General features: G+C 36.5%; 1 protein-coding gene and 1 long non-coding RNA gene across 2 annotated transcripts in view; one reads left to right on the forward strand and one right to left on the reverse strand.

Moving 5' to 3' along the window:
- The first annotated feature begins 1656 nt into the window (after window positions 1–1656).
- Window positions 1657–9538, forward strand: LOC125682033 (uncharacterized). The gene is made up of 4 exons (XR_008802336.1): window positions 1657–1943; window positions 3965–4084; window positions 4958–5017; window positions 9288–9538. It is a non-coding gene; the product is annotated as an uncharacterized LOC125682033 (long non-coding RNA).
- Window positions 9539–13008: 3470 nt separating this feature from the next.
- The window catches only part of LOC125671829 (uncharacterized), a 76176-nt gene continuing 73010 nt past the window's right edge, over window positions 13009–16174 (reverse strand). Inside the window, exon 27 of the mRNA XM_048907768.2 lies at window positions 13009–16174. This exon is cut by the window's right edge and continues 337 nt beyond it. The gene's annotated coding sequence lies outside the window, so the exon portion shown is untranslated.

Consider the following 16174-nt stretch of genomic DNA (forward strand, 5'->3'; position numbering starts at 1 on the left):
TACTGTGAACTCGAGAATGAAAAGAACATAGAATTCGGCAATGTACATTGCTTTGGACGCTACATCAGTGGAAAGGACAGGCCCATCGTTACTCGCTTCTTGTACCATGGCGATTTGATTAACATCTTGAAACACGCTCATAAACTACAAGGAAAACCATACGGCGTACACGAGCAGTTCCCCAAGGAAATTGAAGATAGGCGCCGAATGCTGTACCCCATTCAGAAACGCTTTAGACAAGCAGGGCAGAAAACAAAACTAGTTCGAGACAAACTCTTTATTAATGGGAAACTGCATGAGGCTCAAGATATTGTTGATGGCGCACAGCCAGCGAGAACTTACAGTGATGCTACAAGATCCGCGCCAAATTCGAATTCTGAGCGCACCCGAGTTCTTGACCCCGCTCCACCGTGTGCTGCAAGATCCGCCCCCAGTCGCTGTCTGAACGATCCGAACAGAGTCGCTGGACCGAATCTGCAGACCACGTCTCGTGTCATAAACCCCCCTCTTGGCCGCGGTGGTTCCATGGCATAGGGGTGTCCCGTGAGTGAACTTAGTGTCATATCATGGAACATTTGTCGGTCACTTAGCGGTAACAAGTTGCAGCACTGGATCCTCCTGGAATGCCTTGCATGGATTACCTGTAATATAAATCTACCCCCAATCCCCTAAGCTAATGACCGATTATGAGATAAGTGTTGAAACATATTTTTGAAAGAATATGTTGAAGTAAATCAGGCATAAAATGCTGGTGACCAAAGTTTATAAACAACTATAAAAGTGTTGATTCAATTTCATAACGGACAACAGGTATACTTGAAACTGAATGTCAATAAAGTTATGCAATCATTGAAATATCCCACTCATGGGTATCGGTAAACATACAATATGTTGACCATTAACTTTCAAAGTATAAAGTGACATTTACCCAACGGTATTCCTCGACTCCTATCTCTTGGAGCGCCATACTATGGTCTGAAGTGGAAAGCTGCTTCCTCTTGAAGTGCTGAGACAACGTCTGCTCAAAATTTCCTAAGTCTCCGTATTTATTTACTTTGTGTACGTCACCCAGCTGTCAGATGCCATCATACACAATCGTATTTGGCGCCATACTTCAAAAACATTTAACAGGAAGTAGTTCCGATAATTCGGAAAACGCCCGAGGAATACAGAATAACGTACCCGGCGTAAATATCGCGCCATAATTTAAGATAATTGATTACAATAATCATCATCAAACAAACTATGACTAAAGCTACATATACTTTAACTATATGGTGAGGTAAGCTAATGAATTTTCAAACATATGTTCTACAATAATAGTTTGCTATCTTTATACTTCGCGGCGTAAGTATAACTGAGTAAATTCGGACTACACTTGGTTAATGTAGCGACTTCATATACGCAGTATAAATAAAATCACAATGATGAATATGAAATAAAAATATGATATTTGGTAACAATATCATGTATGTACTATATTAGATGCGTGGCAAATACCATACTATTTATTTATATAAAAGTTACAGAATCGTAACATGGCCCCCCTCTTTGTCGACAATCGTCCTCGAATGTGTATCGGTTATATATCAAACGGGAATTCGCAGGTTCTCGTATTAGTCTCTCCCTGCGTATGAATACATAGTATGCATTTAGAAAAATTAGTTCCAAAGTTAATGCGTCAAAACATCGCAGTACTAATTTACTCTGATTAATTATAATCGTTTGGGAATGTATCGATTAGTTAGCTATTTTTTTTTAGAATAACTAACTGCTCATTTAAACAATCCAGTTGAATGATGAGACGTAATATTTTTGAAATGCGGGAATTTTGCACGAACGTACTAGAATGATGGAGGGAAATTATGCAGGATGTGTTCAACGTGTTGTTGAGAAATGCAGTAATGACCTATGCGACTACCTTCGCCAACTGATCATATCAGGTGAGTCATTTTACTGCTACGACTAACAGTATTGAATCGGTGACTTAACGTGTTTTCACTTTATGCTCGTGTTTCCTGTTTTCAAAAAGATGTCAAGGAGAATTCTAGTGAAAATAACTCCAGAATAATTTACTAAAGCGGTAGTTGATGTGCAATTTGTCTGTGTTGATGTGTGTCTGTTAATGAGTAAATGATCACATATAACTAAACGACGAGTGACGGCTATAGGAAATCATTTATATTTTGTGATATAAAAAAAACGTACAATGCTAGCAGCAGCAACAACATTGTCATGAAATGTCCTTAATATCATATGTTCAAACCAAGGTGTCAGTTTTACGTTGGGCACACACGCAAGAGTTCATCAATCCTCCCACAAGGCTGTGGTTGTTACACGAGACTTCACTTTGTCATTGATTGCCTGGGTTAGTCCCGATAGACCGTAATAGTCCGCTTCGACATAAATTTGTCTCAGAATTGCCTTGTCACTTGGCAACAACATGGCCTTGAAGTTTGTGGTTCTCAGAAAGTCTAAGATAAAGTCAAAATAGCGGGGGTTTCTGTCGATGAAATATGATTTATGGTCGTTGCTCTCTTGTACTAATCCTGCGACAAGGAATTCTGGATCTGCCATCATGGTGGATAAGCTCGTCTCGAAACGGCGACCTCTTACATTAAGTTGAATGCGTTGTTTCTGTTGTTGTTTCAATAGCTGAAGGGACGTCTCCTTGCTGGTGGGGCGGTAGACGGGGGCTTCTACTTCCGCAACTTCATAATCCCCTTTCCTCGGCTCCTATAGCTGTTCCTCGGCATGCAGGGACACCGTGTCCGGTTCCGAGTCTGAACTATATGATGGTTTGTGTGTTTCTGGCTCTTCATCAGAGGAATCTGATACCTCGCCCAGGATGTTGTATGACCCGAATTTTCAGCGCATGGCACTATCATTGGAATTGGTGTGCTCGACCCGAGGTTTTTCACCGTTGACCCTTGGCTGTTTTGGTGAGGGTAGTCTTGCAGGGGATGCAGCTCTTCTCTTCATTGCATCCGACCTCCAGCTTTGGTTCTCCGTAGCTCTCCGTCTGTCCCCATGAAACTCCACACATACAGAATGTATTGTCCTCCTGGCTCCCTTTACATTGTTCATGTTGGGGACGATTTTCTTCATGAAGGGCTCTATGTGCCTTCGACGGTTCTTCTGAAATTTCCTCTGTTCCCCCTCGGTATAGGACATAGTGGATTTCTTGACGATCAATATGTTTGGATTCTTGCATCCGTGTTTGTGGTTTCTTCTCGTGAATATGAATTTACACTCACTGCACTGAAATCCAAAACCGGAATATGTCGCTGTTAGGTGGTTTTCTACGTGCATTTGATGGGAAAACTCCCGACCATCACAAAGGAGGCATTTGAAGCGTTGCACCTACAAATAAGTAGATAGCATGAGTACTGAACATTTTCAGGAATAAAATAACTTCATAGCAATGTAATATATTGATATAGTATATATTTGACTAATATATTCAATCTTATAATGATTTGACGAAATAATGCCTGTCCGACATTAAAAACAGAATAAACATCAACTGTGAGAAAACAACAATGAACTGCATAAATATTACATTTTGTTTGCCTTGTTCATTGAACAAGAGTTAATTTGATATCTGTCGATGCCAGGTAGGTTGGTTTTCACCAACATATAATTTCAATCTGCTGTGATGTAAGACATCACGCTTGTGTCTTGGGCTTTTCTTAACCCTGTACAAGACATCGTTTATCTTCTTGGTGACTACAAAAGGACCTGACCAATTTCTAAATAACTTCCTTGACAGCCCTGGCTTAGGTTGTGGATAATATACCCACACTGGATCCCCTGTATTATATACGTGATGCTGAATTTTAACATTATAATCTCGCAAAGTTTTGTCTGAATTTAATTTCAATTTCCCTCTTGCGAAATCATGTATTTTGTCCATTTTATTTCTTAAATTGTCTATATATTCAGAATTACTGTTCTATTGTAGGTTCAGGTTTCCCTAGAACCATGTCGATTGGTAAAGAAGCAGGACGTGCAAACATCATTTCGTGAGGACTCACACCTGTGGTCTCGTGGACCGAGGATCTATATGCCAACATTAGTAGTGGTATCAGTTCGTCCCAGTTTTTCTGGTTTTCATGAACAAATAGAGAAAGCATATTCTCAATTGTCCGTTTTACTCTCTCAATCATGCCATCTGATTGAGGGTGGTATGCTGTGGTCCTGGTTTTATTAATTCCGAAAATTTTGCACACCTCTTGAAAAATCTCTGATTCAAAGTTCTTGCCTTGATCAGAATGTAATTTCATGGGGGTTCCGAATATGGTTATGATACGATCAATGACCTTTTGAGCCACTGTTGAGGCTTTTTTGTTTCTAATGGGTATGGCATCCACCCATTTTGTAAAATAATCACCAAAAACTAGTAAATATTGATTCGTTTTAGGTGTCATAGGGAGTGGTCCTAGTATATCAATTGCCCAACGTTCATTTGGGACTCTTACATTGTAGGTCTGAAGAGGTGCCTTTGGAAATTTACTTGGTGACCTCCTGGATGCACAGACATCACAAAGTCTACAATGACGTTTAACGTCGTTTATCATATTATACCAATAGTATTTATCCCTAACTATGGATAGATATTTTTTAAAGCCCAAGTGCCCCCCTGCAAGGTCATCATGTGTCCCTTTGAGTACATCTCTCACCAATAGTTTTGGTAACACGATTTGCATTTTAGGAACTACATCATCCCATTTATGGTATAGGACCCCATTCACAAGAGAAAGTGAATCATATCGAGCCCAATAAAATTTACAAGTTTCATTAGCACTAGCCACATCTTGCCAAGAGGGTTTGGTGCTAGAATTGACCCATTCCATAACTATCTGTAAATCAGGATCATTTTGCTGGAGTTCTTTAATGTCAAAACCCACATTTTCAGGATAGTCCTGTTTTAATTTGTTATTACTGTGTTTTGTAGGACTAGAAGACTCGGGTACAGCAATTCTACTAGGTCTAGTGACCACAGAACAGTTTACAGGTATTTTTGCATTCACAACCGAGTTTTCCTCAGTGTTAAGCATGTTAGTTCCTACCCTGGTCTGACCCTTTTTATCAGTGTCCACCTCCACCGTACGACTACTAATTGGTGTATCTTTAGTATTGACTTCCTTTAATTCATATTTTGCCTCCGCTGAAATACAGTGTGTACAGTCGGCACATGGCCGACGAGATAACGCATCTGCGTTATTGTGTGAACGGCCTGCTCTATGTTCAATATGAAAGTCGTAAGAAGAAAGAAATTCGAACCACCTAGCTATCTGACCTTCTGGGTTCTTAAAATTTAACAGCCAGGTTAATGAACCATGGTCTGTCCTTACTTTGAAGGGTTTGCCATACAGGTAATGATGGAAATTCTTAATAGATCTTACTATAGCTAGTAATTCCCTCCTAGTTACACAGTAACGACGTTCCGCCGCACTGAAAGTTTTGCTGTAATAGCAGATTACTTTTTCTATGCCAATTTGGACTTGGGATAAGACAGCTCCCAACCCAGTATTCGAGGCATCTGTATTGAGAATAGTCTTCACTTGACTCTGGGTATGACAGTATAGGCGAAGTGGTTAAAGATTTCTGCAGTTTGACAATATTCATCCCAGCTGAATTTGATTTTTGATTCGGTTAGTTTATGTAAAGGTTTCACAATGTCTGCGAACTTGTTTACAAATTTTCTGTAATAGAAACAAATACCCAAGAAACTTTTAACCTCTTTGACATTAGTAGGGATTGGCCAATTTTGGACGGCTTCAATTTTAGATGGATCAGTTGCTATTCCATCCCCACTAACTATATGACCCAAAAATGAAACTTGTTTTTGCAACACAATGCACTTTTTGGGATTCATTTTTAAGTTCGCCTCTTTGAGTCTGGAAAATATTTGTCGCAAGTTGCTCAAGTGTTCATCGAAATCTTTAGACAAAATTATTATGTCGTCTAAATAGACTAAGCAAATTTTCCATGATAAATGTTTTAGTATCCTTTCCATTAATCGCTCAAATGTAGCTCCGGCGTTGCAAAAGCCAAATGGCATATTATGAAATTGCCAATGTCCACCCCCGGGATTAAAAATGCTGTCTTAGCTTTATCTTCAGGTGCCACAGGAACCTGCCAATATCCACTTTTTAAATCAATGGTAGAGAACCACTTTGACCCTAATAATGCATCTAAAGTTCTGTCTATACGAGGGATTGGATATCTATCCTTAACAGTCACATTGTTTAATTTTCTATAGTCTATGCAGAATCTTATGGAGCCATCCTTTTTCTTCACTAAGACTATTGGAGAACTCCATGGGCTATCTGATGTTTCTATCACCCCTTTATTTAGTATGTCTTTATTTTCATTTTGAGCCTCTTCCATCTTGGCAAGAGGGATGCGTCGAGGGTGTTGTTTTATGGGTAGGGCATCCCTTGTATGAATTTTATGTTTAACTAAATTAGTTAAGCCCATACCAGAAGAATCTTTAGAGAAGCTATTCTGAAATTCTATCAAAAGTGCTTTCAACATTTGCTGTTGTTTTTCGTCAATATTTGGACGAGCAGATGCAAATATGGATAGGTGTTCAGGCAAGTAATTACCTTGATTTTCATTGTTAGTTGCATCTACATTAATGTTGTCAGAGTCGACACTCTGGGTGCTTATATTTTGCACAGTTTCTGTAACGCTTTCAATAGTGGCTATATTGGTTCCTTTGAAAAGTTTTACACTTTGATCACTCGGGTTTAAATATCGAACAGGCACTTTCCCTGAATCGACCCTGACTAAGATCTTAAGAACAAGTACTTCATGTTTATCTACTAATTTTGGAATTACCTCCAGTATTGCAACTTTGCTATCTAACAGAGGATTTTCTACCTCAGAAGGTGCAATATATTCACTATTAGGAGGAATTTCTATAGTTTCTGAAAGTATAACCTTACAACTATGCTGAAACATAGCATCGTGTTTAAAGCACAAGATTTCCGTATTGTTAAATTTCAATTTCATTTGCCTAAGCAAAATATCACAATTGTGATTTGTCATGAAGTCTAACCCCAAAATACATTCATTTTTAATCTCTGCCACTAGTATACTCTGATTGACTTTGAGATCCCCCAGGGAAACTTCTACGCAGCATTCGCCCTGCACTTGTACTTTTTCCCCATTAGCAGCGGTCAAATAAACATTTGAAGGCTTTAAATCAAGCTTATCTATTAAGCTGGAATTTTTCACTAATTCGGAGCTAACTAACATTGCCATTTGAATTTGTTCTATCTTGCCAATGACGTAAATCCCCTTATTATCAATATTGATATCGCTAACACTTTCATTCCCAATTTAATAAGTTCTCTATCAGTTTTCATTTGTTTGCTCATTCCCTTTTAAATTTTGATCGCCCATAGGATGATCAGTATCTAGAAGACCCTTCCCCACAATTTCTTTGTCACTTGTGTGTGGAAGTCCCCTTTTCTTTGAATTATCTATTTTCTGTTGGGGCCTGACTCCGTCGGTCGATTTCCGACCCCCGAACTCGACCCGGGAAAGTTTCCCTGATTTTGAGGTGTATTTTGACTATAGGAAGGTTTATTTCCCTGTCTGTTATTTCTGTTTTGGTAATATCCCTGAGGATTTGAAGTCCTGTTTGATCTAAACCTATCATTTTGTGCGTTTTTGAATTTGTCATTTTGCAAATTTTTGCACCTATTGTCTTTTGTATCTTTGGATGAGTTATATGACCAATTTGCTTGAGCATAGTTAGATCTGTCATTTTGACTACTGTTTAATAGAGCTTGTATCTCCCTTGTTAAAGATTGAAGATCATGTCTCAAGGCTTGATTTTCTTGTCTAATTGAGGTTTCAAAATTGTTATCTGTATTCGAATGAATTGTGTTGACTCGTGTAACCCTCTGACCATCTGCCAGTTTGTGTGTCTCGAGTCTGATGGCCAGAGTCTCAGCCTCGTTAATGTTTTGAGGTCTGCTCTCTCGCAAATGTAGTCTCATGTCTGAGTCAGGTAAAACGTCTATAAAATGATCTAGGGAAAGTACATTAGTCAGGTCAGGATCTGCTGTAGGATATGCCTGACGTGTGAGTTTCTTGATTCATTGAGCTAGTTCAGAAAGAGATTCATTTCTACTTTTAGTTCTATTCTTTAGTTTAGCCCTGAACATCTCAGAACGCTCAACTGAACCGAAGCGTCTATTTAGTATGGCTACTAATGAATCAAAAGCTCTGCGTTGAGTGTCGCTTAAGGTATTCAATGTATAATGACCATATTTCATATCTAATAAATGGATGGTGGAATTTTTGTAATCATGGTATCATTTTGAAGGGTTCATCAAATAAAAATAATCCACCATAGGAATTTTCAAAATTTTGTTTACTGCTTGATTTATTTCACCTAGAATTTAACATTGAAGTACAGTCATGTATATGGGAAAAGCATGTTTTATTACAATATTTTAAAAAGAAATTATATTTTCATGAAAATCTCTTGGTAGAAAGTTACATACACTTTCTCTTAATGAAAATATGAAATAAAATTAATTATTGACCACACACATTTTTAGAAAATTAGATTTTTCTTATTTTTACAAAGGGCAGGCAACTCTTCCAAAAAGTCTTAAGTGCAAAAAGGTCAGCTTCTAATCATTTACCAGTCATGTGAATTTCATCTGCTTCACTTTCATCATTATTTAACAATAAACATTTGTGTTGATCTAAATCCTTCAAAATTGTTCATTATCCTTTCATTATACATGGAATACCTTAATTCACTAAGCAAGGCCCTAGCATTCCTATTAAACTGCTTGCCAGGTACAGTGATTTTGTCCTATAATCCCATTGATGTAAATCTACTAGGATTTCAAATTGTACTAAGTATTCCCCAAAATCTTCTGACCCATCAAAAGTAGGGTTTTTTACATTAACCACCGACTTATGTAGGGAAGGAGAGGATACCCTGTTGTCATTTATATTTAACCCCCTTGAAGGAGTGTCGAAATGTCTTTGTCTGATATTTTCACCAACCCCAAAAATGGGCGAGTGATCATTTAAATTTGATGACCCCCCGTACCTGGGCATATGTGGCCTACCTACATTTTCAGAGGTACATGTACGCTCCTTATGTTTGATCAAATCTATCTCCTCCCTAAATCTATGTGAATTTCGTTTCATTTCAGACATTTGTTCCCCCATATGATCTTTAAATTGCGCAAATTCTTTGCTCATGGTCTCAACAGCTCTTAACAAAAGTTCATTTACTTTTTCAGACTTGCCAGAATCTGATGTTTGCTTACAAGGAAAAGACTGGTCTCAGCTTGAGGTCATGGGACTTAAAAATGACCTCCCCTGAATCCTCAAACTGACTGTTTGCCATTATGTTAGCAAACGACACAAATGTCAATCGAGTAAAACACTCTTATGTTTACGTAGTGTTGATAATAAAAAAAAACCCGAAAAACACCAGTATGATTGCAGGTGTTGATACAAGTTTGCTATTAATAAAAACACTAATATATCAGTATTTTGTATTTGTCAGGAAAACACCAATAGAGTTGTTGGTGTTGAAATTCTGTTGTATTTTCATTCAACCAGAAAAATAGGAAAATAGTCCCACTTCTAACACCATTTGTCGCGTTCTTAAGTTTTCCTTAAGTAAACACAACATGTGGGTCTCCTATTACTGTACGTTGAATGAAAACAACAGAATGAATTATGAAATTATACAATTTATTTAGCATACAAAAATACATATAATGAAACCTCCTAATCCCCTAAGCTAATGACCGATTATAGGATAAGTCTTGAAACATATTCTTAAAAGCATATGTTGAAGTAAATCAGGCATAAAATGCTGGTGACCAAAGTTTATAAACAACTATAAAAGTGTTGATTCAATTTCATAACGGACAACAGGTACATGTATACTTGAAACTGAATGTCAATAAAGTCATGCAATCAGCATAACTTGAAATATCCCACTCATGGGTATCGGTAAACATACAATATGTTGACCATTAACTTTCAAAGTATAAAGTGACATTTACCCAACGGTATTCCTCGACTCCTATCTCTTGGAGCGCCATGCTATGGTCTGAAGTGGAAAGCTGCTTCCTTTTGAAGTGCTGAGACAACGTCTGCTCAAAATTTCCTAAGTCTCCGTATTCATTTACTTTGTGTACGTTACCCAGCTGTCATCATACACAATCGTATTTGGTGCCATACTTCAAGAACATTTAACAGGAAGTAGTTCCGATAATCCGGAAAACGCCCGAGGAACACAGAATAACGTATCCGGCGTAAATATCGCGCCATAATTTAAGATAAATGATTACAATAATAATCATCAAACAAACTATGACTAAAGCTACATATACTTTAACTATACGGTGAGGTAAGCTAATGAATTGTCAAACATATGTTCTACAATAATAGTTTGCTTCCTTTATACTTCTCGGCGTATGTGTAACAGAGTAAATTCGGACTACACTTGGTTAGTGTAGCGATTTCATATACGCAGTATAAATAAAATCACAATGATGAATATGAAATAAAAATATGATATTTGGCAACATATCATGTATGTACTATATTAGATGCGTGGCAAATACCATACTATTTATTTATATTAAAGTTACAGAATCGTAACATAAGATTTAGATAATTTTGAACATCTGAAGAAATTGACAGAAAAGTTGTATACTAGACGTGAATAATTTATAGGCAAAAAGCATACAGACAGCATCCTATCACTGGACAGAAAAGGGTCTGTCGTTATTTCGCGCGACGGATTCAAACGTTGTTATTCATATTTCAAACAATGACGAAATTGGATAGATGATACCAGCAGAGAAACATTTATAAATTACACTTGTGTTAGTCTGGTTCCCGAGGCCTTCCGAAGGGTAAGCACATACATTTCGAAAAACTTCGGAAACCAGGCTAGACCTTCCTCAGATACTACCCGAATTAAAGCTCCTTGCCTAGCTCGTACTTCGCACATTGTATGTGAGGTGGTCAGTTTTTAAATCGAAGCAGGCTACTGGTAAACAAGTTGATGGTGCAGGAGTTCCAACAGTCTCGATTAAAATCAACATTTGCGAATTCTATGGTCGTTAACGATCTAGTTTGCCAATACAACCTATCATTGGGTCAAATGCTGTCTGACGTGTTTCATGTTAATTGTTATATTGTTCTTGGCACACTGATTTGACTACGGATAACTCCGTTTACCCGATCAAGATATAGGGCTCACGGCGGATGTGACCGGTCGACAGGGGATGCTTACTTCTCCTATGCACCTGATCCCACCTTTGGTGTATCCAGGGGTCCGTGTTTGACCAACTCTCTATTTTGTATTGCTTATAGGATTTATGAGATTGATCACTGTTCGTTATTTTCACCTTTCATACTAAATTAGACCTATATTTCCGGTCAGAATATCTAGTAACTTAGATTGGGTGGGGGCAGGTTTAATTAACTGTCTTTGGACTAGATAATCGGAGAGGTATATCGTGATTGTTGTTTCCTGTTCCTCAGGGGCGAGGTTTCGAGTTGATGAAGCAAAGAACCACGTCCGTGTACACAAATACACACTGGACTTCCTTAACTTCCTAGACCATCACGCACTGCGCGCATAAATACATGTATATTGTATAGGACTTTGGTATGGGCTTCTTCACATCATCGTTTTGTTTGAAATAACGTACATGTACACAAGTACACATTGGATTATCTTTACCTTAGTAAGCAGGTGAAGCTCTTTTATCATGACATGTCAATATTACAAAACACCATGTATGTGTGTAAATATCATTTATTAAGTAAATAAATATTTTACACAAATATTGCTATCAGTGATGACTAGAGATAATGCTAGAAGTAGGCTAAACACAAATAGTGGACGATCCGACACTCATAAAACATATTCATATGAATACAAATAATCGTGCTTGCTATAAAAAAGGTTGACTTGAATACCTCTAAAACGTAATTGTGTTGAAAGGAATATATTTGAATTTTTAATTACTTGCTCTAACCATATGTTGTATTGCAATTTTGACCCATCTGCACTTTTCAAACTAGTACTTTAACATACAAAATTGATTTTCGTGATGAACAGTAATGCTGCATATATACACAATGTAACTACAATGTATATAGATTTACGAACAAAGCAAATTACACCCTTAGTTTAATATACATCTTATTCGATACAGAAAACGATTGAAACAGGTTCTAAACCGTATATAGTTTATATGGAACAGGTATATAATATATTAATAATAAAATTTATATAGCGCCTTATATAAAACAAATTACTCTAAGGTGCTTTACAAGGATAAGGAGAGGAATAAAACACAATTAAATGAAATTAAATGACAGCATGACATAAGATATTTTATCTGAAAAAATGATCAAAATAAAAAAACCAACAACAAAAAAAAAAGAAGAAAAAAGAAGGACAAATAGCTGTTTTATAGTGAAAGGTACAAATTATACATAATTCATGTTTAACACACGAGATACGTATACATAATTCATGTTTAACACACGAGATACATATTATACATAATTCATGTTTAACACACGAGATACATATTTAATTGCTGTTATAAAATTTAGAAATTCACTTCAAAATTAAGGATTATCTCCCTCATGCATAGTTCTTATCCTTGGACGAATTTGGCTCCACTTTTTTGGCACGCTGTTTTTGGCTATATTTAGCTCTAAAACTTCAAAGTTATTTCGGATTTCAAACATTTCGGTTGAGCATCACTGAAGAGACATTATTTGTCGAAATGCGCATCTGGTGCATCAAAATTGGTACCGTATAAGTTTTACATATTATACATAATTCATGTTTAACACACGAGATACATATTATACATATTTCATGTTTAACACACGAGATACAAATTATACATATTTCATGATTAACACACGAGATACAAATTATACATATTTCATGCTTAACACACGAGATACATATTATACATAATTCATGTTTAACACACGAGATACAAATTATACATATTTCATGTTCAACACACGAGGTAATTTTTTTTTTTTTTTTTTTTTACATAATTCATGCTTAACACACGAGGTACAAATTATACATCTTAAGATACTGAATACTAGCAATACGATACAACTATGTAGAATAATCAAAACTCTTAATTAGGCATATATACATGTATGTCTACGTCATTAATAGTATTTTGATTTCATCTATAGACAAATCATTACTGAAACATTCACGAATGTACAGACACGATTTAATTAGTCGCTTCTTTCTGGAAATAATAATAATAAATAAATAATAATACCATATTTATATAGCACCCTTTTCATACACTATGTACGCTCAAAGGTACTTTACAATGCATATATGCCTTACAACAGAATGTTATACACATAATACATAGAAAATAAATAAATAAAACATTAAAAGATAAAGGCAATAAACGCTATCTTCATAATTATGTTCAACAAAGATTACATAATGTGTCATCCATAAGGAAGAGATGGAAATTATTATCATTTAAATCACTCACTTGATTTCTAACACTACAATGTTAAATATTAGTATTTACTCTGCGCTTTCCATAGAAACATGTAAACACTTTGTTTTTATCACTGGTCTAAGAATATTAAGTGGAGTAAAATAACAGAAGAACGAAAAACGGAAGTGATTAAAAAAAACTTCTTATTTATCTTGCTAAACTATTGACTTTACATTTAAAATGAAATGTTTGTACAACAGTGATGGAATGGTGTGTAGTATGCAGTATAAAACCACTGTTAACATTATACATAGGGGCAAAGTGAGAGTGTTGTGTTGCATAACTCCTTTATACCGGTATTTAGTGCGCGTAACATGGACATGTTGTATAGAGTTATCACAACCATGTTTCACTCAATGATTACTTAGATTCAGATCTGCTAAATATAGTATTTATGTTCCTTACTCAATATGATCTTCCCAAGTAAACCTTTGCTTGTTATATATACTTGATAAAGGCAGTGAAAACAGGACATTGATGTGAATTGAAAAAAGTCAATTCATTTTTAAGCTGACGAAGTTATATAACAGACTAAACTAGTGAGGGGGATCAGAAAGACTCTGAACATGTGTATCTCCTGGGTATGGTGATGCTATCTCACCCCAACACCACATAATGAAATAGAGCTATCTGCAATTAAATAAGGTGGGTTTTACAAATAAATCAAGCCGTCCACACTGTCATATAAGCATTACAAACGAGGAAGGGGATGGCGGGTATAAAATCAATTCTCTCAGTAAACAAAATGTGCGGCATGTCTACTCCGAGTGACCAAAGCGTCCTAACCGCATGATGTGATTAGTCAAGCATGGAATATGCTAAGCACTGGACCCTAGAACAAAATATTACACCATCTACTTCAACCCAGAAGCAACAATGATAAGAAAATATACACATGTGGAGCATCCTAAAGAAGGGGGGAGGGAGGGCAAGTTTTAAAAAATTATGTTTTAAAGTGAAAACAAGGGAAAAAAGTCATAATTTATTTTTAAGACGACGAAGTTATATATAACAGACTAAACTAGTGCCTCAAAGCAGACATTTTCCGGTACCCAATATCAGACAAATATGAAATATACAAAATAAACACGTCACATAAAAGTTATTATCATGCCCCTCCCCTTCAAAGAAGAGGGGCATAGTGCTTTGCACATGTCGGTCGGTAGACCACATGTTCTCCGCTCAATATCTTGAGAGCCATTCACTTAATGATAATGATATTTCATATGTGGGTTGGATATAAGTAGAAGAGGACCCCTACTCTTTTTCAGGTCAAAAGGTCAAGCTTAGGAGTAGATGACCCCTATAGATTTTGAGGTCACATTGTCAAAGGTCAAGCTGTACATAGGAATATACTATCCACTCAATGTCTAGAGAATCCTTTGCTTGACAGACATCAAACTTTATGCACTGGTATATCTTTAAAAGCAGATGACCCCTATTAATTTTGAAGTCACATTGTCAAATGTCAAACTGGACAATGGAATATACTGTCTGCTCAATGTCTTGAGAACCCTTTGCTTGACAGACATCAAACTTAGTACACTGGTACATCGTTAGGAGAAGATGACCCCTATTGATTTTAGGTCACATGATTAAAAGTCAAGGGCCAAATTGGACATAGTAATATACTGTCCACTCAATATCTTGAGAACCCTTTGCTTGACAGACATCAAACTTTGTACACTGGTAGATCTGCAGACGTAGATGACCCCTATTGATTTTGAGGTGACATGGTCAAAGGTCAAGAATCATACTGGACATAGTAATATACTGTCCACTCAATATCTTGGGAACTCTTTGCTTGTTAGTACACTGGCACATGTTTAGGAAAAGATGACCCCTATTGATACATGTATGTAGGTCAAATGGCAGTGGTTGAACTGGACATAGTAATATATTGTCTCCTATATTTTAAGAATCATTTGCTTGATTGACACCAAACTTGGTACACCATAAGGAGTAGATGACCCTTATTGGTTTTTAGGTCAAAGGTCAATCCACTCTTGAGATAGGAAGATATTGTCTGCTCAATATTTTGAATTGATGATACTACTATCAATTAAATCATGTGTGTGTATAACCCTTTTCAATTTTGCACCATAGGGGCATATGTGTTTTACAAACATCCCTTGTTTACCATTGTCTCCGTACCCAAATCAAGACAAAATATAAAACATAAACAATGAACATGTTACATAAAAGTTTTCATTTACAAGTACCATTGTGACACATTTTCTCACGTTCACTGTCCGTAATAGTTATATAATTAACACTACGTAACGTAATAGTTATAACAAAGACGCATAACGATGATAAGTGTTCTTGGCACCAGATTTCTTTGATTGAAATTCAAGGTACATGTATGAGAAAGACCTATGTTGATATTTGCCTTATCTCCTATACAAGATCCTCAGAGAGGCGTGATTGATTGATTGATTTGCTGTTTTCCGCCACACTCAACAATTTTTCAGTTATCTGGTGGCGCCCAGTTTTATTGGTGGAAGAGAGAACACAGATACAATGTACCTGGGAAGAGACCACCGACCTTCCGAAAGTAAATTGATACATGTAGCATTTTGTTTCTAACA

This window comes from Ostrea edulis, chromosome 4 (genome assembly GCF_947568905.1).
Source record: "Ostrea edulis chromosome 4, xbOstEdul1.1, whole genome shotgun sequence".
In the NCBI taxonomy this organism is placed as follows: domain Eukaryota; kingdom Metazoa; phylum Mollusca; class Bivalvia; order Ostreida; family Ostreidae; genus Ostrea; species Ostrea edulis.